At 35.5% G+C, this 23,657-nt stretch overlaps 1 protein-coding gene and 1 long non-coding RNA gene across 8 annotated transcripts in view; both read left to right on the top strand.

Moving 5' to 3' along the window:
• RAD51B (RAD51 paralog B) overlaps positions 1 to 23,657 on the top strand; it is a 750,762-nt gene that overhangs the window by 89,614 nt on the left and 637,491 nt on the right. The gene's annotated exons all lie outside the window — the stretch shown is intronic.
• LOC118969217 (uncharacterized) overlaps positions 15,306 to 23,657 on the top strand; it is a 145,797-nt gene continuing 137,445 nt past the window's right edge. For both annotated transcript variants that reach the window (XR_012133786.1, XR_005057156.2), the window contains exon 1: positions 15,306 to 23,122. This is a non-coding gene — a long non-coding RNA (uncharacterized lncRNA). The remainder of the gene's footprint in view (positions 23,123 to 23,657) is intronic.

Below are 23,657 nucleotides of genomic sequence, written 5' to 3'. Positions count from 1 at the left end.
GAGCAACAATTAGGATCAGAACACATAGTCCACATTTTTGGTATTGCTTTCAGGGATCTCTGATGCAGTGTATGTGACTCTGATTTTGGTTTAAACTAAATGGTAGATGTTTGGCATTTGTGACATATGTGGTTAAGTCCTTTTTAGGCATTTTTCTTCTACAAGTTATTGCTCTGTATTGTTAGAGGGAATTTTTTGAACAGTTTTATCCAAGTATAAGTTATATACCATAAAAGTTACCCTAGGAGGAAGTTCTGCTTCTTTGGAAAGATTGGTAAAGTCAAGACTGAAGCCCACATTTCTTCATCCGTTCACTTGGTCATGTATATGTCCCACAGTATGAATTTATTTCTTACTTTACTGCCAGGCTGCTATATATTCTGTCATATTATTCTTATTATGTTATACTTTTATACACTCTGATATATTGAACTTCTTTGTCATTTTATATTGGTAAAATATTTTGATATTATGTTTATTGGTATATGGTAATATATATTCTAATAGATGAAGGAGCTCAGAAAGCCATCTTATATTATGCAGCAAAGATTTTAAAAGATGTCCCAATATAATGGGATTTTTTAAAACAGAAGTTGATGCAGTAGCAAATGATAGCATTGGCAGGGTAAGGGAAGAAAATATTTATGTATATTGGACATTACTTATAGCCAATCAGGCATCTGTTTCTCTTTTTTCCTTCCTGGTGAACCCATGACTTTTTTCAGAATCCCTGTTTTGGACCTAGTTGGTTCAAGGATTAACTGCTCTGCCTAGTCTATCAGTGGTTCAAAGATGAGCACATAACCTAATTCTGCCAAATAGGATGCTAGACAAATCTGTTAAGCTTCTAAGAATATTCTGCCTTGTTCTTAAGAGACATAGATGAGAAGCCTTTTGCAGGACATGACCAGGGAAGCATGTAGCCCTGATTACTATTATCAACCATAGTGTATTCAAGAAGGTGGAGCCAATCTTAGGATGAAGCTGATATTTTGGATGGTAGAGCAAAGAGGCAGAAAAGCTATGGGTCCTTGAGAACATCATTGAACATTCTTATCTCAAGATTTCCAGATATGTTATTCTACATATTTCCTTATGGTCTGAGTCCTTGGTATTGAAGTTTTGGTCTATGGACTGGTAGCACCAGCATCATCTGTGGGCTGGTTGGACATGAAGAATTTCAGGCCCTGCCCTAGTCCTCCTGAATCAGAATTTACACTAAATAAGGACCCTCCAGATAATTCATATGCACACAAAACTGAGAAAGTGTTAACTTTAAACCACATTGAATTGGGTTTTTATTTACTTGCAACTGAAAGCATGTTGCTCTGACATTCTAGGCTTTTTTTACAATCTCCCCCACACATTCCATTTAGATATAATGGGAGGAGGGAGGCACCATTTCTGATTGTAAAAGAAGCAGCATTTATTGTATTATGATGCAGAGTTTTAAAAATTCTCATCAGTCTTTGACTGATGTATGTTTTCTTCGGGTTGTTTTTAAATAGTTATTTTTAGGTGAAACCTAAAGCTGTAGTCCTTACTACTTGTTGTCAGAAAGACCCTAATGTTATTTTTGGCAAGTCAGGAGATGTAAGCTTAGCTGTACAGGCTAAAAGCCAGCTTTGAGAGTTGCATTTTACCTCCCTTAGGATTACCCCTCCCCATTCTCGCCTCAGCTCTGTTCCTAGTTCAACTAGATGGAGTAGAAGTACTGTACTTCTATTCCATTAACTTCTGTGGAGTGATTCTTACAAATTTCTGCCTTTTAGACCAGATGTGTGTTTCAGTTACATGAACAGAGAAAAGAATTTCATTCTTCTGCTATAAATTGTCAATTATCTGTGTATATGAGGGTAAAAGATAGCATGAATAAGTTAGATCCACTAGTGATCTAGGAATTTTACTTGAGATTTTTTTCTTCTAATTTTTATGCACAGTTAGATGCAGCATTCCAAAAAAGCAAAACATATAAAATTGTACTCATTTTCCTAGAGGACTTAATGAACTCTTGATAGGATACATTGGATGATCCAGTTCTCAAATTAGGTCATCATTTCTATAATTGATTGAGAATGAACTGTATCTGTTGCGTGCTTTGCAGTAGGAATTACCAAAGGTCTTAGGTCTAAAAGGAATACTTTTAAGAGAAATGCAACTCTGCTGATTGATTTTATTATTATTACTTCTTGAGTTTTTACTATGTGGTAGGCATTATGCCAGTTAGGAAAATTTATCTCTGATCCTTAGAGTTACCCTAAGAAGTAGATCAGTTTATCCACATTTTAGATGTGCTAAAATTGAGGCTAAAGAGATAAAGTAACACTCCAGATTATATAGTTAGATACTGGGACTGATGCTCCCAAGTTTATTCAGGCCTTCAAGGAATTTAATTTCTACTGTGTTAGAGACTGACATGTAAACAGCTACTGTAGTGCAATGAGAGATGAACTAAATTTTAAGATGAGGTGAAATTTTAAAATAGAGACATAAACAACATTTAATGTGAATGTAGAAGAGATTAATTCTGACCAGAAAGATCAGGAAAAGATAATTCATCTTCCCTCCTATTTCTGTAGTTCTTAATAGACTCCTCCTGACTTTCCTCATTCTTTTAAGGTATCACCATTTTTTCAGTAATCAAGACTCAAAACCTTTGACATTTAAATTTTCTTCATATTCTCATATTTCACCAATCTGTAAAGCCTTTTAGTCCTAAATAGGGTTTCTTGCTATCTCCTGCTGTCCATTCCTAACTGCTGTAATCGTAGTTTTTATTTATCATTAGACTATCTAGGCCAGTAGTAAACCTTTGGCGTACCTAAGATTCATCGAATGGTGCTTTGTCTGCAAAGAGATTTGATTCATTAGTTGGAGGTCACAGGTGATTCTGTGCACATCAAAGTTAAGAACCACTTATCTAGGGTAGTGGTCCTCAAAATTTGATCTGGGAACTCTTTGGCAGGGGGCTGAGGATTCTTTCAGGAGTGCGCACTTTCAGGAGTGCGCACTTTCAGGAGTGCGCAACTATTTTCAGTTATACTAAGTTGTTATTTACCTCTTTTACTGTGTTGATATTTGCACTGATTCTGAAAAAAGTGATGAATAAACTTATAGTGACCTAGCACAAATTAAGGCTGTGGTACCAAACCATATTAATAATCAATGCATTCTTTGCTGTCATACACTTGTGAAAAAAATTGAATTTTGCTTAAGAATGTCCTTAATGAATCAGTAGAAGTTATTAATTTCATTAAATATTGCCCCTTATGTGCATATTTTAATATTACTCCGTTTGACAGTGTGTTAAATACTCATAAGCCACTTCTATATTCTGAAATACGATGGCTGTCTGAAGGAGCAGCACTTGTGCAGTTGTTTGAGTTGTGAGCTAAATTAGCTGTTTTTTTCATGGCACACCATTTTTATTTGGAAAAAAACAACTATAGTTGTTTAAGCTGTGATTATTTAGACTTCGATATTTGGCAGAAAGTTTACCAAAAATGAACAAACATAATTTTATTATTGTCAATGATAAAATTTAAACTTCCCGGCAAAGATGAAAATGTGGAAAACTTCTCCATACTTTAAGACTTTACTGATGAGATTGATGGTGTTTGAAGTGTGTTAATATTGGGAAGATCTGCATAACCAACATATTCCACATGACCAATACATGGTACTATAAAATTATACATGGGTAAAGATCCATCAATGTGCAAGGTAGAAAAAAAATTGTAATGTAGCAGAGCAATGAAAAAGTTCATTGATAGGCTATCAGAGTCCATGTTTTTGGTTTGCAAGCTCTTTGGGGGCTTCCCATGTGTAATCTGAATCCATATCCCTTGTGGAGGGCAGGGAAGGTAGGGAGAAATCAAAGAAAGAGGCAGGCTTTGGTTGGCAGATGGCAGGTTTAATAAGCAACAGAACTTACATATTAGACTTATCTTGGGTGGCTGCAAGACAAGTAGATCTCTGCACCTGCCCACCAAATCTTACAAGGTTATCCAGAAGTCTTGACTGGGTTCAGTCACATATACTATGTAGGTGGTCTCAGCATTACATCGCTATCTTAAGGCTATGTCCTTGGGGCAGCTTCTGGGAACATGGAAGGCAAGTGGAATCCACATTTGAAGGATAGGGGAGGGAGTGAGGAGCCTCAGATTGCCGAGGCCCAGCTCGTGGGTTAATTGGCAGTCATATCTTCTTGATGACCTCTTCCAACACATCTAACAAACCTTTCAAAAATGATCATTCATTGAGTTTTGGTATACTATCAAGGAGGAATATCTATAGTTATCTAAGAAAGCCATTGAAACTCCTTTTTTTTCCCAACTGCTTATCTTTGTGAAGCCAGATGATCTTCAGACACTTTAACCAAAGCTATGCATTGCAACAGATTGCACAAGTAGATATGAGAATGTAGCTGTCTTCTATTGTGATTTGTAGACATATAAAACAGTGCCACTCTTTTTGTGAATTTTTTATTTTGGAAAAAATAGTTGTTTTTCATAAAAATGTAAGGTAACATGCAATGAGTTTATTATTATCATAAAATAAATGAATAGATAAGTACTTAAGCACTTAATTTAATTTCTAATATAGTAAATATCAATGAATGTAACATATATAAGGAAGTTGTTTGGGAACCTTAATTTTTAAGAGTGTGAAGGGGTCTGTAGTGGGTTGTGCCCCTCACAAAGGTATGTTCAAATCCTAACTCCTGGTCGCTGTGAATGTGACCTTATTTGGAGATAGGATCTTGGCAGATGTAGTCAAATTAAGGATTAGATCATACAGGATTAGGATGGGCCCTAAATCCAATTATTGGTATCTTTATAAGAGCAAGAAGGAGATTTGGATATAGCGACACAGAAGAGACACATAGGAAAGAATGCTATGTGAAGACAGAGGCAGAGATTGGAGTGGTGCAGCTACAAGCCAAGGGATGTCAAGGACTGCCAGAAGCCACCAGAAGGTAGAAAGAGGCAAGGAAAGGTGCTTCCTTAGAACCTGCAGAAGCAGTCTGGCCCTGCCAAAACCTTGATTTCTGACTTCTAGCATCCAGACTGAGAGAGAATAGATTTGTGTGTTAAGCCACGCCCACTGGTGGTGCTTTGTTATGGGAGCCCTAGAAAACGAATACAGGGTCTTGAGAACAAAAAGTTCGAAAACCTCTAATTTAGGCATTATAATTAAGCTACCCATTTCTCTTCCAGATTTTATCCTGTCAGTACATGCTACTCAATGCTGCCAGATTACTTATCCTAAAACAATTATTATGCTTTTCTTACTAAGAAAATGTGAGTGGTTCTTTATTACCTTACTGAATGGAGTTCAAACTGTAAGTTTGTGTTTAAAGCCATCTGTAGACTGGTCCTAACCTACTGTTCCAAACATGTATCCCACATTTCCCTAAGATATACATTTAGGAATATTCATTCAAGTGTGTTTTTAATCATACATTCTTTCATTCAACAGACAAAAATACCTGTCCTTGTTGAGTTTTTATTCTCATAATGTGTTGTCTAATATGGTAACCACTAGCTGTAGACATTATTCATTTTAAAGTAAATAAACTTGAATAAAACTAACAGTTCAGTTCTTCAGTTTCTACATTTCAAGTGTTAATAGCCACATGTAACCAGTGGCTATGATATTGGAGATATAAATATAGAACCTGTCCACACTGAAATTCTTTTAGATAGTGCTGTACTTATAAATAGTCTACTCTCTTCACCATGCCCCCAAATCACGTTACATTTTTCTCCCTCTTCAGCTCCTAATATGCCCGTTCCTTTACTGGCTCTCCCCACCACATCTCACCCCACCCCTTTCTTCCAATTCCCTGGCATGCTTTCCTCCCTGTTATCTATCAAAATCAACCTTTGATAGTGACTCAGATACTACTTCTGTAGAGATGATTCTAGCTGGGTATAATCCTTTATTTCTATTTCCATAACACTCATTTTATTCTGTGATATATTTGTCTTGACCTGTATTTGTCACCTGGCATGTAGAATGGACAGTTATGATAGATAGTTATTGGATCTCTTCTACTAAATTCATTGAAGGGAAGAACCTTATCTAATAGTCTGGGGCATACTAACCATCATATGGTAAATAGAGGAAAGAGAAATTAAACAGGGACAGATGAAGAAAATGCTAGGGAATATATTAATTTTTAAAATCTTAATTTATACTAAAAAGACTTTCCAGGCACCTTTGTAAGGTGGTTAGGATGCCTTAGGAATAAGACATATATTTCTATAGCTTTTGTTAATTAGTTAGTTTTTTAGTCTCTGTCCTGTTTCAGAACACATCCAGTTGTCTGCTAGATCTGTCTTCTTAGATGTCCCCTGTGCTCTTCAAATTCGTTATGTCCCAAACTGAACTTCAAAGGGCATGAGTGACTCCTATTGGCCAAATATGAGAAAATTCGAGTCTTGAAACAAAATAAAACATCACCAAAACATACAATTGATTGAAACACATTTAATACATAAAAGTCACATATAATGATAAAAGGAAAAATACCCACATCTCACTGAAAACTATAAAACTAAGACACTAATTCCTTAGTGTGGAAATTGGCAATTTAAAGAAAAGAATTCAGCATTTACTCTATTTTCTGTATTAACTATTCTTCAGAGAAATCAAGTAACCCTTTAGGGAAGAATACTAGTTGATAAATATGGAGGGAATGATAGAAATTGAAGGTCATCATTTTACAAGTCCTAGGAAACTATTATTGATTTTGGCAATGATCATCAATGTATGAGTGTTGAATGAAGTTTAAATATGATTATGAGGGTTTAGTTCCTTTATCTAAGTATGCATGATGCCCCTTTACCTAAATATGCCCCTCAATAGTAGAATGTCCCTTAATTTGAGTTGTCTCATGGCTAGATTTAGGGTATGCTCTTTTTAACAGGAATACCACAGAAGTGATATGTATTCTTTTCAGTGTATTATATCAGAAGGTTCATAATATTGATTTGTACCATTACTGGTGATGTCAACTTTTATCACTCTGTTGAAGAAGTCTCTGTCAGGTTTTTCTGCTTAAGAGTTACTATTTGCCCCTTTTGGAATTAGTAAGTATCTTGTGAGGAGATACTTTGAGACTGCAAATATCCTGTTACTCCTCAAACTTGCACTCTATTTTAGCATCCATTGATGCTTGCCTAAATCAGTTATTGCTATGATGGTTGTCAAATGGTGATTTTCTAATATTATAATTTCATCTAATACTGTAATTTCATATACTATCATTTATTAATTGGCTTTCTGTAAGGAACAGGTTTCCTTTTCTCCACTTATTTTTATATCCGTTTATTTATTTTCATTTAAAAAAATCTCATGGATTTTTTTTTTTTTTAGTTTGCTGGGCTGTAAACCATTACTACCATTATGTTTTTGATGCTGAAATCATGACAGGTTTGGCAAGTGGAAACCATTTCAGGCTGGCTTCTATTTTCTTTTGATGTATCCTTATCATTCTTTGAGCACTTTCTTTTAACATAAAATGATGTGTCTTCACTCAGGAAAGTACTCTTGTATTTTCCCAGTCCTAGATGTAGAAACAGTGCTTGTTCCTCTTAGTATAGTATTTGGAAACCAAAATCTGGGCACGTGGTGTGCTCATTGGTTCTAAGTCCTCTTAGTGGACAAAAGTAGGGAGAAAAGTATGTGTGTGCATGTGCGTGTATATGTATTTCTACATTTATGTCTATGTCTTTACCTTTTTCTGTTTCTATGTAAAACCATGAATTCATACTGATACTTCCAAGTCTAATCCTATGTCAAAGGATTCATTCTCTTTTCTCTCCTTTCCACATTTGTAACTACTTCTCCAGTGGTGAGAAACCTGATTGCCATTGTTTGTAGTATATTTACTCAATCATAGAATACACAGAAACTGGTTTCAGAAATGCTAACCTAAATCTCTCAGGGGAAAGCCCCTGCTATTTAGAGTTTACAGTTCGTTTGGAGTTAAGAAGAAATCTTTAGCCTGCTAGAATATAATTCAATACTGTGTTCAAAAGTTACTTTGGTTTGTTGTCTACTACCTATCCCAACCCGAGAGATTATGTCACACATTTGAAATACATTCTACTAGTATGCCGTCTTAGGATTTTTACCTCACCCTGGTTGATTTTATTTATATATTTACTTTTAACAAAGTTAGAAGTATACAAAAAGATATACTCAAAGTAGCCATCCCTCATTCCTTTTATGCTGTTTCTACCTGATCATCATTTCTTGCTGTTGTGCCTACCTCCAGCAGATAACCAATCTCGTAAGTTTCTTGTTTATCCTTCCTGTGTTTCTTTTTGCACAAACGCATATGCATGAAGATGTCATTGCTTATTTCTTATTGATAAGGCAGCATACTACAGATACTCAAATTTTTTTATTGAGATATTATTCACATACATTAATATTTACCTTTTGCAACCATCACCACTAATTCTAGAACATTTTCATCATCCCAGAAAGAAACTCCAAACCCATTAACAATCATTCTCCATTCCCGTCTTAGTCCCTGGTGGTCACTAAACTTACCTGTCTCTATGAATCTGCCTATTCTGGATATTTTTTTGTAAATGGATTCATACAATATATAGTTTTATTCTTTTGTACATTCCTTTTTTTTTTTTTGCTTAACACAATAACCTACAAATAATGCCTTTTCAGAACATCGACGTCTTTCTCATTCTTTTTTATAGCTGTATCAAAGCCCATAGTGTAGAAACACTATAGTTTATTAGTTTACTCAGCCACTGTCCTATATATGAAAATTTAGGTGATTTTCTAGTTTGTGACAATTATAAATAATACTGCAATAAATGGCCTTGTGCATAAGTATGTTAGTATTATTAGAAGTATATATTTACTGCAAATTCTTAGAAGTGGGAGTGCTTAGTCAAAAGGTAAACTCATATGGAGTTTGTTAGTAACTACCAAATTTCCCATAAGGGATGTACTGATTTGTATTCCCACCAGCAACATTTAAGAGTGCCAACATAGTGTGTTATTATAGTTGTTTATTTTGCCTACCTAATAGCTAAGGAATGGTATCTCAGTGCATGCATTTCTCTTATAATGAATGAGGTTGAACATCTTTTCGTATGTTTAAAGAGCATTTTTATATCTTTTTATGTAAATCATTAATTTTCTAGCATTTTTCTTTTGCATTTGTGGTCTTATTTCCCTTAATTTTTAAGGGTTTAAAATTTTGTTAGTGGTATTAGCCCTTTATCTGTGAAGTATTTTGGTTAGTTTCCTTTTGACTTCAACACATTTTTTTGTCACATGTTTTTAAATTTATTGTGGTCAAATATATTCATATTTCCTTTCTTTTTTAAAATTGAAATATAGTTGATATACAATATTATATTGGTTTCTAGCATACAGCATAATTTATTTGACAGCTATCTATAATATTTGATGCTCATTCCCACTAGTGTAATTTCTATTTTATTTTATTTATTTATTTTTTTAAGATATCATTGATATACAATCTTATGCTCAGGTTTCACATGAGCAACATTGTGGTTACTACATTCCTCCCATTATCAAGTCCCTACCACATACCCCATTACAGTCACCATCCATCAGCATAGTAAGATGGTATAGAGTCACTGCTTGTCTTCTCTGTGCTCTATTTCCTTCCCCATGCCTCCCCTATATTATGTGTGCTAATCATAACACCCCTTAATTCCCTTATCCCTCCTTTCCCACCCCCCCTCCCTAGTCCCTTTCCTTTGGTAACTGTTAGTCCATTCTTGGGTTCTGTGAGTCTGCTGCTGTTTTGTTCCTTCAGTTTTTTCTTTGTTCTTATACTCCACAGATGAGTGAAATCGTTTGGTACTTGTCTTTCTCTGCCTGGCCTATTTCACTGAGCATAATACCCTGTAGCTCCATCCATGTTGTTGCAAATGGTAGGATTTGTTTTCTCCTTATGGCTGAATAATATTCCATTGTGTATATGTACCACATATTCTTTATCCATTCATCTACTGATGGACACTTAGGTTGCTTCCATTTCTTGGCTATTGTAAATAGTGCTGTGAGAAACATAGGGCTGTATATGTCTTTTGGAATCTGTGATCCTGTTTTCTTAGGGAAAGTTCCTAGGAGTGGAATTTCTGGGTCAAATGGTATTTCTATTTTTAGTTTTTTGAGGAACCTCCATATTGCTTTCCACAATGGTTGAACTATTTTACATTCTCACCAGCAGTGTAGGAGGGTTCCCCTTTCTCCACATCCTCACCAGCATTTGTTGTTTTCCTTTTGGATGTTGGCCATCCTAACTGGTGTGAGGTGATATCTCATTGTGGTTTTAATTTACATTTCTCTGATGATTAGCCATGTGGACCATCTTTTCATGTGTCTGTTGGCCATCTGAATTTCTTCTTTGGAGAATTGTTTGTTCAGATCCTCTGCCCATTTTTTAATTGGGTTATTTGCTTTTTGGTTGTTGAGACATGCATGTGAGCTCTATATATATTTTGGATGTCAACCCCTTATCAGATAAATCATTTATGAATATATTCTCCCATACAGAAAAACTGTAGGATGCCTTTTTGTTCTACTGATCTTTATTATTTACAAATTCTGTATTTGTGAATTTGTCTCCTCACTAAAATTTATATGTAACCCCTGAATTAATACTAGTGCTGTTTTCACAGTCATTTGCAGATAAAACACTGAGTGGTGAAAAATTTGAGTTGCCCAGTGCTCACAGTCCTAGCTGAGGTTGAACAAGGTGATGCTCTGTCTTCTTTCAGCTCTTGTGTTGTAAACAAGTGTCCATTTCATATTTTTGCACTTTTTGTTGGTGATTTTGCTATTTAAAATGGTCCTCAAGCGTAGTGCTGAAGTGCTCTTTACTGTTCCAAAGCACAAGAAGACTGCGATGGGCCTTACAGAGAAAATAAGGTGTCTTTAAAACAGAAACACCTAAAGCAAGTTATGTATTGTTTGGTTGATGAAGTATTAGACTCGGGGAACTTAACTCTATATTTCCCCTAGGAGCAGTGATTCAGTATTTGCTCATTTAGTGTTTGTAGAGATATACAGCATAACTACTGTGAATAACAAGAATCAACTCTAGTTTAAATTTTTACATTTAATTCTCAGTCTTTTGGGATTTATTCATGTGAATGATTTGATGTAGGGATCTAGTTTTGCTCCTTTCCAAATGGCTAAACAATTCTCCCTTCACAATTTACTTATTTTTTAATGAAACCATCTTTCTTCCAGTGATTTGAGATGATACCTTTATCATTACTAAGTTTCTGTATGTATTTGAGTCTGCTTTTGGACTCTATTCTATTTCATGGTCTGTCTATTCATGTGCTAATACTACATACTTTAATTATGGAGATTTTATGTTCAAATGTTTGGTATGGTAGTTCCCTTTTATAATTTTTCTTTTTTAGTGTTTTCCTGGTTATTTTTGCATGTTTATTTTTCCATATGAATTTTAGCATCAAGTTGTCTAGCTCCCCAAAAAAGGTTATTAGTATTTTTATTATGGTTGCATTAAATTTATAAGTGAATTCAAGGACAGCTGACAAGTTTACGATGTTGAGTCATCTTGTCCAAGAACTCTGGATTATCTTTTCATTTGTTCAGGTCTACTTTTGCATGTTTCAGGAATGTCCTAAAATATCCCTCAGATGGGTTTGCATATTTTTTGTTAATTTATCCCTAAGAATAAGAGAATATAACCATTGTAAATGTCTGTACACCCAACACAGGAGCACCTAAATATGTAAAACAAATATTAGCAGAATTAAAGGGAGGAAATAGACTGCATCGCATTCATTTTAGGAGACTTTAACACTCCACTAACATAAATAGACAGATCAGGCAGACAGAAAATAAATAAGGAAACAGAGGCATTGGGCAACACATTATATCAGATTGACTTAATAGATATCTATGGACTGTTCCACCCAAAAGCAGCAGGATACACATTTTTCTCAAGTGTACATGAATGTACCCCAGAATAGATCCCATACTAGGCCACAAAAGGAGCCTCAATAAATTAAAAAATATTGAAATTTTATCAAATAATCAATTATACAAAGAAAACAAAGAAGCCCAGAAACACATGCAGACTTAACAACATGCTCCTAAATATCAGTGGACAATGAACAAATTAAAACAGACATCAGACAATACATGGAGATAATGTAAACAAAAATACAACAGTCCAGAATTTGTGGGATGTCACAATAGTGTTTCTAAGAGGGAAGTACATAGCAACACAGGTCTACCTCAAGAAACAAGAACAATCCCAAATAAACAGTCTAAACTCACAGTTAAAGAAACTAGAAAATGAAGAACAAATGAAACCCAATGTTAGTAGAAGAAGGAGAGACATAATAAAGACCAGATCAGAAATAAATAAAATAGAGAAGAACAAAACAATAGAAAAAAATCAATAAAACCAAGAGATGGTTTGCTGAGAAAATAACATAGACAAACTCCTAGTAGACTCATCAAGAAAAAGAGAAAGAGTATACAAGTGAAATCAGAACTGAAGAAGGAATAGCTACAGAGGATACCACAGAAATACAAAGAATTACTAGAGAATTCTATGAAAAATTATATGCCAATAAATTGGATAACCTAAGAAGAAGTGGACAAATTCCAAGAAAAACATGATCTTTCAAGACTGGCCCAGGAGGAAATAGAAAATCTGAACAGATCAGTTACCAGCAATAAAATTGAATTGGTAATCAAGAAGCTCCCAACCAACAAAGTTCCAGGATCAAATGGTTTCACAGCTAAATTCTACCAAACATTTAAAGAAGAGCTAATATACATCCTTCTTAAAGTATTCCAAAAGGTGGGAGTGAATATTTCCAAACACATTCTATGAGGCCAGCATCACTCTTAATACTAAAACCAAGCAAAGATACTACAAAAAAAGAAAATTTTAGACCAATATCCCTGATGAACATAGATGCCAAAATCCTCAACAAAATATTAGCAAACTGAATTCAAAAACACATCAAAAGATCATCCATCACAACCAAGTGGGATTTATTCCAGGGATGCCAGGATTATAAGATATTCATAAATCAGTCAACATCATATACCCCATTAACAAAAAGAAGGATGAAAAACACATGATTTTCTCAATAGATACTGAAAAAACATGTGACAAAATTCAGTATCCATTCATGATAAAAACTCAACAAAATGGGTATAGAGGCAAGTACCTCAACATAATAAAGGCCATATATGACAAACCCACAGCTAATATCACACTTAATAGCGAAAAGCTGAAAACTTTTCCTCTAAGATTGGAAATAGGACAGATGGTCACTCTCACCCCTTTTATTTAACATAGTACTGGAGGTCCTAGCCATGGCAATCAGACAAGACAAAGAGATAAAGGGAATCTAGATTTGTAAGGAAGAAGTTAAAGTGTCTCTATTTGCAGATGACATTATAGTATATGTAGAAAACCCTAAAGACTCCACCATAAAACTTTTACAACTAATACCTGTATTCAGCAAAGTTGCGGGATACAAATTAATACAGAGAAATCTGTTGTGTTTCCTGTATCCTGATAATGAGCTATCAGAAAGAGAAATCAGGAGAACAATTCCATTTACTTTACAATTGCATCTAAAAGAATAAAGTACCTAGGAATAAACTTAACTAAGGAGGTGAAAGACCTGAACTATAAGACACTCATGGTTCAGAAATTGAAGAAGACACAAATAAATGGAAATCTATCCTGTGCTCATGGATAGGAAGAATTAATAATTGTCAAAATGGCCATCCTGCTCAACACAATTTATAGATTCAGTGCAGTCCCTATCAAAATACCAATGTCATTTTTCAATGCACTACAGCGAACAGTCCTAAAATTCATATGGAGCCACAAAAGATTCCAAATAGCCAAAGCCATCCTGAGAAAGAAGAACAAAGCTGAGGGTATTATGTTTCCTGACTTCAAGCTCTACTCCAAAGCTACAGTAGTCAAAACAGTATGGTACTGGCACTTGAACAAATCCATAGATCAATGGAACAGAATAGAGAGCCCAGATATAAACCCATGCATATAAGGTCAATTAGTATACGATAAAGGAACAACGAATGTACAGTGGGGAAAGACAGCCTCTTAAATAACTGGTGTTGGGAAAACTGGACAACTACATGTAAGAGAATGAAACTGGATTACTATCTAACTCCATACACAAAAGTAAACTCAAAATGGACCAAAGACCTAAATATAAGACATGAAACCATAGAACTTTTAGAAGAAAATATAGGCAAAAATGTCTTGAACATAATCATGAGTAGTTTTTCCCTGGACACATCCCTTGGGCAAGGGAAACAAATAAAAAAATGAACAAGTGGTACTCCATCAAACTAAAGAGCATCTGTACAGCAAAGGACACCATCAGCAGAGCGAAAAGGCAACCTACAGTACGGGAGAATGTGTTTGTAAACAATTCATCTGATAAGGGGTTAACATCCAATATTAAGAACTCATATGCCTCAACACCAAAAAAAACAAATAACCCAATTAAAAAATGGGCAGAGGACCTGAACAGATATTTCTCCAAAGAAATACAAATGGCCAACAGGCATGTTAAAAGATGATCCACATCACTAATCATCAGGAAAATGCAAATCAAAACTGCAGTTAGAATGGCCACTATCCAAAAGACAAGAAATAACAAGTGTTGGCAAGGATGTGAAGTGGAAACACTCCTACACTGTTGGTGGGAATGTAAATTGGTGCAGCCGCTATGGAAAGTAGTATGAAGGTTTCTAAAAAAGTAAAAATAGAAATACTATTTGACCCAGTAGTTCCACTTCTAGGAATTTATCTAAAGAAAACAAAATTCCTGATTTGAAAAGATGTATGTGCACTCCTATGTTTATCGCTGCATTTTTTACAATAGCCAAGTTATAGAAGCAACCTATGTGTCCATCAATAGATGAATAGATAAAGAAGAGGTGGTATATGTACAGAATGAAATATTATTCACCCATGAAAAGGAAAGAAATCCTGAAATTTGCAACAGCATGGATGGATCTAGAGGGTATTATCCTTAGTGAAATGAGCCAGGTGGAGAAAGACAATGTAACATATGATTTCACTTATTTGTGGAATATAAAAACAAAGCAAAGTGAACAAAATCACAGTAGACTCATAGATAATGAGAAGTGAGTGGTGGTTACTGTGGGGGAGGGGTTGGAGTTGGTGGGTAGAGATGGGGAGGGGGTAAAGGGGCACAAAAATTCTCAATTGTAGTATAAGTTGGCCATGGGGATAGTAGTACAGTGTGGAAAATACAGTCAATGATTCTGTAACATTTTCCTATGTTGAGGGATAGTAGCTACACTAATGGGGGTGAGGATTTAATAATATGGGTAACTGCTGAACCACTGTGGTGTATACATGTAACCAATGTTAGATTATATACCAATGATACTTCAATAAAAAATATGCTTTCCCTGGGAATTCTGTCTTATTTGTTGCTTTATTAAGTATTCTTCCTTTATATCCTTTAGTTGTTTAGCATGCTTGTATGTGGAGGCTATTGTTTCTGTATTTTATTTTATGTCTTGCTACCTTATTGAATTCTTTTACTGTTGCAGTTAGTTCGTATTATTGATTCTATAGGATTTTCTATATACCCTATTATATCATCTGAAAATAGAGGTAATTTCACTTACTTTCCAATTCATAAACTTCTTGCCTATTTCACTAATACTTCCAGTTCAGTGTTGAATGGTAGTGGAGACAGCAGGCATCCTTGCTTTGCATCTGACCTTAGTGAATGTGTTCTTAGTGTTTCTTTATTATATAAAAGTCTGGCTTAGGACTAAGGTATGTATTACTTTGTCAAGTTAATGAATGATGTTTTGATTTTGATATAGTACCAGTACTAGAGTAATATTTAACTTGGTAGGAAGATCTTGGTGTCCAATTAGAGGGAGGAAATGATGTTGAAATGGACAGAGGTAGGAAGCAAATCAAGAACAAAAGGCTTTAGAATGATCAGAAAAACTTCAGGGAAAAAGGTTGCTGTTCTTAATGATGCCACATTTCATTATTCAGTTGGTAATCTAAGACTGAATTTCTTTTGCAGAAAAAGTTAGAAGAAATAATTCTAGAAACATTTTATGTGCTGTGCCTTTACCATCATCCTGGTCTTTGTTAGTAGACTGAGTGAATAAAACAGTTGTTTATGTGGGTTTAACCCTGAAAATGGATCTTTGTCTCATTTCTGGACTTGTGTTTTTCCAGACATCAAGTACAATCAGCAATTGTGCTTGTTGAGTGCCTTAGATTAGAATTATTGGTAATGCCTTTGTATTAGAATGTATGTATGTGTACACACACACACACACACACACACACACACACACACACACACACACATATTTTTCGCTTACTAGTCTGAGAGCAGTCTAGCTTCAGGTGACATTTTATTCAGAGGACTCATGATTTCATCAGGACTCACTCTTCTTTCTCTTGGTCTTTCTGTTCTACCTTCTTTAATGCTACCCTTTTTCTTAGGATCTACTTTTGTCAAAATAGCTTTAGACCTATGTAGTCTCTGTTTGTAGCTCCTGTGCAAGTCCTTGGGGTTCATTCTGATGTAAAAACCTGATTATATGCCCATTTGGCCGGGGATTTGTTACTCCTGCTGGATCCAGATGGAACACTTCACCCCTACTCTTGGGGATGTAGCCCCTTCCAAAACACAAGATCTGAGAGTCTGGAGGGGTGGTTTTCCAAAAGAAATGCGGTATGTTCATCAGAAGAGTTGGGGATTAGATGCCAGTCAGGCAAAAACAGCAACTATTTGCTGCAATGCCTGAGTAAGGTTTATTGGATAGACTTTTTAATAGTGAATGAAAAAACTGTGGCACTTTGGAGAAGGAAAAGTGCCTGCATGAATACTTTGGGAATAGACTTCTTACTGCTTGCTTTCTCCCCTACTTTGGCAGTGGCTTATTTTTTCCAGAACTGATTCCTCTACTTTTACTGGCTTCTGTCATCCTTGCTGGAGGGAAATGATGTCAGGTAAGTAGTGAGTGTGAAGGAAAATATGCAGAAGGGTCTTGTTTTCCTGCAGCTTTAGTCCTGCCTACCAGACCTACTGCCAAAGACACATAAAAGGCCTCTCTCCAGCTTTCCTCTTGACTTTAAGGGGTGAAATATGTGTTTCTTACATAACACATAGAATATTTATCAAATTATATACTTGTACTACAGGAGTTTGATTCTCTTTATTAGTATTGTCTAAAGTTACAGCATATAAAAAGTCTCTATCCTTACTTTCTAAGCCTGCCAATACAAAAAAAGGGGTATTTCCTTTTGGAGCCTGAAGCTTTTTTCCTCCCTAGCCCTCATTTAAGTAAAGTATGTAACAGACATTTGAATAGGAATAGAGAAAATAGCCAAAAACTTTTCAATTGTCCAGTTAAAATCCATAAGAGCATGTGTTTAAAGTAAATCTTTGGAAGAAAGATTGGAAAATCCTGGATAAAGTCAGATACTGTGTACTTCAAAAGCAAGCCTTGCTAAGTTAAGTGGGACAAAATAGTACATTTCCTTCCAGAGGGTCAGAAATTCTTAGTTTTTCTGGCAACCTTGTTCCCATCTAGGTAGTTGAAGGACTCAAAGAAATATCAGTCTTGCATAATCTGCTGCTTTTGTGTTGAGTTAAATGCCTTCACATTCTACAACTTGATGTTACATTTGTATAAACACTTTCCCTCTGAATTTATACAAATGAATGTATTTTTCCTTTACTAGAAATACAAGAAAAAAACCCTAAAATTTGGAAATCTGTGGAGAAGTCACCTCATTTTAATCACATACCCGGATGATATGTTATATAACTTAAACGTGGACCTTGGCACTAGTGCGACATGGCTTTTAACCAGGTTTTTCATGTTTTGGATATATGGCCTTAGAAAAGTTCCTTTCTGTAGGCCTCATGTCTCTCATACATAAAAGTTATTCATTCATTCACTAATATTTATTATTAGGCACTCTTCAGTATGTTGAGGCTAGATCAGTGAACAAAACAAGGAAAATCTTTTCCTTTGTGTAGCTTATGTTTTAGTCAGGGAAAAAGCAATAAACAAATTACATATTAAAAATAGTAATTGCTGTAAGAAAAGAAAAAGAGCAGCAGCAGAGAAATGGATTAGGGAAGCAAGCAGGTACAGAATTAGGAAAGTCAGGATTGGCATCATTGAGAAGGTGACGTTTGAGCAGATTGAATAAGGTTTTAAAAGGCTCACTCTGGTTGCTCTCTCGGGAATATATTGTACGGGATTATGGATAAAAGAAGAGAGGATTCTTAGGAGGTTTTCATAGTAACCTAGGTCAGAGCTGATGGTTAATCAAAGTAGTAAACCTGAAGATGGTGAGGAATGGTTGAATTCAGTATACATTTGGGAGGGTCAGCCAACCGGGTTTTCTGATGGCTTGGATATATTTTGTAAAATGCAAAGAGGAGTCTAGACTTTTGGCCTGAGGAACTGGATATATGGAATTGTTATTAACTGGCAAGAGGAAGACTATGTAGAGCACGTTTTAAGAGGAAGATCAGGAGTTCACTCCTTTATGTATTGAGTTTGAGATGTCTGTTAGGCATCTACATAGACATCTATGTAGAAGTTGGTTATGATGATTAAATATGGTGAATGTTAATCAATTAGCATAGTACCTGACATAACTATCTCTGTGAGATCAGAGAATATATTGCTACATGAAACAAGAATAAGGTAACTTACACTATTATTTCCCAATGTAAAGGAACTTACACTATTAAGGGAAAAAGAGAAAGTGCAAAAGGAATATTCAGGGGAAAAGAGCTCATATAATATAAAAACAGAACTTTTAAGATAATGGATTGGAAGATTGAGGAAATCTTCCAGAAAATAAAAGCCAAAGAGATGCAGTAATATTAGAGAAATATTAAAATTATATTAATAATTTTATCACTAATATTAAAATTAATAGAGAATCCACATAGGAGGTCTAATTCTTTTCTAATATGACTTTCAGAGAGATAGACCAAAGAAAATGGAATGGAAGAAATTATCAGTGAAATGATACAAGAAAATTTTCAGAACTGAAGGATATGAGTTTCTAAATTGAAAGTGCTTAGCTCTATGAATGGGAAAAAAAAAACCCCACACACATATTACTAGGACATTTCAGAGCACCAGAGAGTAAAAACAAGTCACAAATAATGCAACAGGGATCAGCAGAGTATCAGACTTTACAAAAGTAACACTGGAAAGTAATGGAGCATTGCTTGCAAAGTGTAGAGGGATAATTATCATAAACAGATTTCTATGTCCAGCCACACAGTTAATCAATTATGAGGATAGAATAAATGATATTTCCAGCATGCAAGGTCTCAAAAACTTACTTCCTCTATGTTCTTCCTCAGGAAGCTACTGAAGGATCAAAAAGAGAGGAAAGACATGAAAGAGACAGAAAAAAAAAAAGACATGAAGCCCAGGAAAATGATATAACACTGGAGAGAGATAAAGGAAATTCCTAGGATGATGATAAAAGGGAAGTCCAGGATGACAGTGCTAACAGGTTAAGAGCAGATCAGTACAGATTGGAACAGGAGAAAGTAAAATCCAAGGAAGAAGTCTCTATGAAACAAATCAAATGTATACAAGATGTGTTTGGCCATTCTGAAAGAGTTTCATAGTTCCTTTAGAGATTAGGGAATAAATAGTTCCCAACTTAAAGGAACTTACACTGTTGTAGGGGATACATACAAGTAAACAATTACAGTGTTCTTTGGAGGCTTGTAAAGTTTAGTACTCTGCTCCTAGATCATCCGTAGTTGGAATAGAGACTTAGAAATCTAGTAGAGTTGATCCTTGGACAGTATGGGTTTGAACCTCATGGGTCTACTTATATGTGAATTCTTTTCAATAAATATGTTGGAAAAGTTTTTGGAGATTTGTAATAATTTGAAAAAAACGTGTTCTTTTCTCTAGTTTATTATAAGAATACAGTATATAAAACATAACATACAAAATATGTGTCAATTGTTTTATTGGTAAGGTTTCAGGTCAGCCGTAGGGTATCAGTAATTAAGTTTTTGGGGAGTTAAAAATTATACACAGATTTTCAACTGCACAGAGTAGGGGATGGTCAGCCCCTTTAACTCCTCATTGCTTGAGGGTCTACTGAATTTAGCTCCTTCAGTATCTGTAGTTGAACTGACAAACCAACAGGTTGGCGCTGAGTGTTGGGTTAGCTGAAAAATAGTCCCTGCCACACTCTAGTAAAGAAAGGTTTTTTGTTTTGTTTTGTTTTTTCAGAGTATGGACAGGGGAAAACCATTGTTTATTATTAGCTGAAGAATTAAAATTCATATATATATATATGCATATATCTGTTTTTATTTTTATATGTGTGGCACTATCATATTTATAAGAATTGTTTTAAAAACGACTGTGGACTAGCGCAAGGGAAAAATCTTTCAGTTGTTAACTTTAGGTATAGAAAGCAACAGAATTTCTTACATAATAATTTATTTTACCCTCCCAAGATGACTTCTACCCCACTGACTTATGCCACTAAAGTGATGTTTGCCCAGTTTAATAATGGATTTTTTATGAAATTCTTAAAGTTATGTTGTAGTTAGAGATTGGTTAAAAACAAATTCCAATTTTACTGTTTAATGAAGGCTGCCTAATGAATTATAAACGTTCTTGGTATAAGCTTTGTATTTCTTCGGCTATAGTATGAAGTGTAGCAGTTTTGTGTCACATCAGTATCAATCTCATAAATATAGAATCATGTATATGTCTCATCTAATTTCTCATCTGGTCAGTAATATATACACAGATAAATGGAACAGGTACATAGAGGAGAAACTGCAAGGGGTGAAAAACATAATCTAAATGAAGATTATTACTTTAAAGTTTTAAAGTTGTGTAAGATTTCATAGCAAAGTTCCTATTACATATAGTCATCTAGAAGTCTGGCAGCTTCAGTGAATTCACTTAGCAAGCATTGATAGTACACCTACTGTATGTCAAGCTCTGTGTTAGGTTCTGGGAATTTAGTTCAAGTTAGGACATCAATCCTGCCCTCTAATAATTCTTAGTCCCAAAGAAAGAAATTTAACATACAACCAAGTAAATGTGATATCACAGAGGGTTGAAAGTGTTGGAATTGGTTGGTATTTGTCAAATGAAGAAAGAAGATTATCCCAAGAAAAGCATGTGTTGAGAAGATGGACATAGGGATGTAATGCTGTTTGCAAAATATGGAAATAGCAAATATTCTTATTTGTTTGTAGCCCAGAGTAAGAGGAAGGGATAGGGAAATATGTGAGAGCCATCTCATAGAGCAGGGATACTATACTCAGGAGTTTAGTTAGTTCACCTAGAATAGTGTTTCGTAAATTTGTGTGATCATAAGAATCACTCAGGAACCCCACCCCACAAAAACAAATTCTTAAACTTCACCCACAGCTGGAAAATCATAATTCTCAGAAGAAGGCTGGGAATCTGAATTTAACAAGTGTCCTGGCAATTCTTATTGTAACCAGTTTATTGAGCAAGTCCAGTTTATTAGGATATAAGCAAGTATTGTTTCTCAAATATTCTAGTCTGTGTGAGACTTTAAGCAAGAGCACATTCCACAACTTTCCTGTGTGAGTGTGTGTGTGTATGCATGTAGGTGTATATATTTTGTTACTAAAATAGTGTAGGCCAGCACACACTTTGGAAAGTATATCCTCCCAGTACAGGATAGAGCTAGAGCTGTGACTCAGGCTCTTTATAGTCTAGATAAGAGATACTGTGTTCCTCCTCCCTTTTCAAGACCCAGATCCTGTATGTTGGTAACAGCGTGTGGGCATAGGGAAATCAGATGTCTTCAGTGTGGTTGGTGGAGACAGTGTTCTAAGTCTTCTAGTTCTGCTGGATACCAGTGTCTTCCACCAATGTGGAGACCTTAGTATAGATGGTTATTTGTTTAAGGAAGTGTCCACCTTCATCCGGACCCCTTCTGTCAATGAGAACTCCTACAGGGAAGGGTAACCATGGCTTCCTCCACTGGTCCCTGTTTAGTGGTCTGCTGTTCACAGGGTGGCTGTGCTAATGGACATCCCTTCCCCATCCTTCTACTTCATGCTTCTGCACGTGGAGGCGCTGGAACTGGTAAGGGCCTCTTATGTGCCCTCCACTGGCCCTAGTCCTTTTTTTTACCAGTCTAGCTACATATGCTACAACCTTCTTTGGGCCTTGTGCTTAAGACATGGACTGTTCTAGCTAGTCCTTTTCTTTTGGAAATCTCCAGAGGCTTAGCTGCATAGATCTCTATGTTCAGATGCTTTCAGCTTCTGCAGCTCTGGTAGCAGCCAACTTGGGACCAATCTGCCCATCTGTCCTTGTGTCTCTCAAAGTTGAAGTGCCCACTTGATGACCCCCCATGAGACCAGACTTCCAGCCTCTCCCTTGCCTTGGTTCTGTCCTTGGGAGGGTTGATTGAGGGCAGCAGCCTAGTTTTACTACTTTTTAGCAAACCTTAGGGGAGCTATGTGGACATAATTTTTGGTGCTTTCCTTCAGATTTAGGCAGGTACTGCTTCTTGCTTTCAGCTGCCAGCTCTTGTTACTGATTGTGGGACAATTAGACAAATGCCAGTGAGCATCTTGTTAGATGATGATCAGGTACATTTAGGAAACAATATTGTAGATAGAGGAAAATATAATCAGATTTGTATTTTATAGCATTAAAAGTGTAATTTAAATAAAAGATCTCAATGGAATTGGACCTTTGCTAACTTACCAGAAATTGAAACATAAGAACTGGGAATTCACCATGTTTCTTAGTTAACAGGTTTTCCAGTTTAATTATCTGGTACTTTCTGGATAAAGGGAGCTTAGACCACTAGGTGGCGCTTTATAATTAGCAAATGCTAGCGCTCTAGTGCCCGCACGGAGATCAATCTCACAAAGCAGTGGCCAGTGAGAACAGCCAGTGGCAGTCTGAAGACATAGGTTTAAAATGAGAAAGAAGGAAAGAAATGAAGAGCTAAAGACAAAAAGAGAAAAGAAGTAGGATGGTAAGTAGAAAAGAAGTTGAATAGTAAAATGCCATCAATAATTACCTCAGGAGAGTGGTTCCTATGGCATTTGTTCATTTCTTTGATTATTCATTTATTTGACAGTATTTAATAAGAGTTAGGGAATCTGGCTGAGGATACCACACTGAGCAAGATGTTTTCCCTACCCACTGAGAGTTTATAGGTAAAATTTCTGAACTTAAAAACTTGACCCCATCTTTGTACATTATGTTAAATAATATGGAAAATAATACTTTTTGATTTTAGTTTTGTTTGTTTTATATCCTGTATTTCATTCCCCTATTTGAGAAAATTTCTTCTGGAATTAAAAAAAGTTGTATTCTTATGAACATATTCGAAAATGAACTTCTTTCTCTAGGGCTAGTTATTCAGGAATCCAGAGGATGCGGTTCATTACTTGGTGTTTTTCAGTGTCCGTGTTGTAGGGGAGGCGCGGGGGGGATCCTTCAAGGTGTTGAGTGTATAGGATCAGATGGGGATTTCAGCAAGCCTTTTGACTAGAGTCTAACAGGTT

This window comes from Manis javanica, chromosome 8 (genome assembly GCF_040802235.1).
Source record: "Manis javanica isolate MJ-LG chromosome 8, MJ_LKY, whole genome shotgun sequence".
In the NCBI taxonomy this organism is placed as follows: Eukaryota; Metazoa; Chordata; class Mammalia; order Pholidota; family Manidae; genus Manis; species Manis javanica.
This window is presented reverse-complemented; position numbering and strand designations above follow the sequence as displayed.